The sequence below is a fragment of the Schistocerca serialis genome, chromosome 4 (genome assembly GCF_023864345.2).
Source record: "Schistocerca serialis cubense isolate TAMUIC-IGC-003099 chromosome 4, iqSchSeri2.2, whole genome shotgun sequence".
Classification (NCBI taxonomy): Eukaryota; Metazoa; Arthropoda; class Insecta; order Orthoptera; family Acrididae; genus Schistocerca; species Schistocerca serialis.
The window spans coordinates 413,890,129-413,892,628 of NC_064641.1; the positions used below are offsets into that span (position 1 = coordinate 413,890,129).

The 2,500-nt window shown below is 63.4% G+C and overlaps 1 pseudogene; it reads left to right on the forward strand.

The window, feature by feature from the left end:
- The window catches only part of LOC126475627 (large subunit ribosomal RNA), a 7,956-nt pseudogene that overhangs the window by 1,761 nt on the left and 3,695 nt on the right, over window positions 1–2,500 (forward strand).

A 2,500-nucleotide genomic window follows, 5' to 3' on the forward strand; every position in this document is an offset into this window, starting at 1 on the left:
AGGGTCTGGGCGTGAGCCTGCCTGGAGCCGCCGTCGGTGCAGATCTTGGTGGTAGTAGCAAATACTCCAGCGAGGCCCTGGAGGGCTGACGCGGAGAAGGGTTTCGTGTGAACAGCCGTTGCACACGAGTCAGTCGATCCTAAGCCCTAGGAGAAATCCGATGTTGATGGGGGCCGTCATAGCATGATGCACTTTGTGCTGGCCCCCGTTGGGCGAAAGGGAATCCGGTTCCTATTCCGGAACCCGGCAGCGGAACCGATACAAGTCGGGCCCCTCTTTTAGAGATGCTCGTCGGGGTAACCCAAAAGGACCCGGAGACGCCGTCGGGAGATCGGGGAAGAGTTTTCTTTTCTGCATGAGCGTTCGAGTTCCCTGGAATCCTCTAGCAGGGAGATAGGGTTTGGAACGCGAAGAGCACCGCAGTTGCGGCGGTGTCCCGATCTTCCCCTCGGACCTTGAAAATCCGGGAGAGGGCCACGTGGAGGTGTCGCGCCGGTTCGTACCCATATCCGCAGCAGGTCTCCAAGGTGAAGAGCCTCTAGTCGATAGAATAATGTAGGTAAGGGAAGTCGGCAAATTGGATCCGTAACTTCGGGATAAGGATTGGCTCTGAGGATCGGGGCGTGTCGGGCTTGGTCGGGAAGTGGGTCAGCGCTAACGTGCCGGGCCTGGGCGAGGTGAGTGCCGTAGGGGTGCCGGTAAGTGCGGGCGTTTAGCGCGGGCGTGGTCTGCTCTCGCCGTTGGTCGGCCTCGTGCTGGCCGGCGGTGCAGGATGCGCGCGCCTGCGCGGCGTTCGCGCCCCGGTGCTTCAACCTGCGTGCAGGATCCGAGCTCGGTCCCGTGCCTTGGCCTCCCACGGATCTTCCTTGCTGCGAGGCCGCGTCCGCCTTAGCGTGCTCCTCCGGGGGCGCGCGGGTGCGCGGATTCTCTTCGGCCGCCATTCAACGATCAACTCAGAACTGGCACGGACTGGGGGAATCCGACTGTCTAATTAAAACAAAGCATTGCGATGGCCCTAGCGGGTGTTGACGCAATGTGATTTCTGCCCAGTGCTCTGAATGTCAACGTGAAGAAATTCAAGCAAGCGCGGGTAAACGGCGGGAGTAACTATGACTCTCTTAAGGTGGCCAAGTGGCGGCGGTGTGGCTGCATCCGGACTTGGCTTTTCGAAGTGCGGTCTTGATGTAGTCGTGCTGCTGCTGCGAGGTGCCTTCCTTGGGTTATGGTTACAGGGAGAGTGATGCGCAATACATGGGCCTAGCCCTCTTAGCCTCTCCTCTCCTGCGGTCTTCTCCCCTTCTCGTGGGCCCGCTGATTTTCGCAGAGTGGAAGACCGCACCAGGGGCTTGGGGGGGTTACCAGCCCCCCCTCGCACTATCCCTTTTTTTAGTTGGGGGCAGTATTCAGAGAAAAAGTGGTGGCCCTTCCGCTGAAGGTGCCACCCCAACTCCCCCAGCACCTAGCCGGCCAACCGGCCGTGCCGAAAATCTTGTAACTTTTGCAGCAGTATACGCCTGTAGTGAGTGCCACCGCAGCTTCACCACCAAGAACGGTCTCGGGGTCCATCGCCGCCGCCAACACCTTGCGGCCGCCAACGCGGAGATCGTCACGGAGAGGCATCGCGCGAGGTGGACGGAGGAAGAAGTCCTGTCGCTCGCCAAGGCGGAGGCCGAACTGTTCCTCGAGAGGGACGCCCGGTTCTTCTTTGTAAATCAAGAGCTCATCAGGATGTTCCCCGACCGAACGCTTGAGGCAATCAAGTGCCGACGGCGGCAAGCTGCCCACAAGCAGCTTGTCCGCCAATTCATGGAGGCGCTTGAGATCGGTCGGGGGGAAGAGCCGGCGTCCCGCCGGGGAGCAGCGAGCCCGCTGCCTGACGCGGGCGAGGCCGCTGCGCCGCCCGTCGACGCAGCCGAGGACTTCGCGGCCGACACCACCGGGCCGCCGCCGGAGGGGCCGACTGACGCCGCCATCTGGGAGCATCTGGCGGGGCTACCCGCTTCCGCCCAGCGTTTCTCTGCCCTGGATCGTGTCATAGGTCTGGGGCGGGGCACGCCGCCCGATGTCATCCTGGGCATGCTCCCGGATGCCCTTGCGTCGGTCGGGTCCAGAGGGGGGAGATCGATCACCAGGACACAGCGGCCGCGCCAACCATCGAAGCGGCCGCCTGCCGCGCCGCCGACGCAGAAGCGCAAGCGGCGCCGCTGGGAGTACGCGAGAACGCAGGATGCCTTCCGACGGTCGCGTGCACGTTGCGTGCGCGGCCTCTTGGATGGCACCCTGCTCCAGCCGCCACCTGCCATCCCTGGTCTGCTGGACTTCTGGGCGGACCTCTTCACCAAGAAGCCCATCTCCACCGTGGGCTTCATTCGTGACCGCCTCCTCCCGCACTCGGAGCCTGTCGCTCCCGAGTGCCTATGGGGGCCGGTCACACATGAGGAGGTCGCCGCCGCGTTGCCGCCCAGGGGATCAGCAGCCGGGCCGGACGGCCTTACCCCAG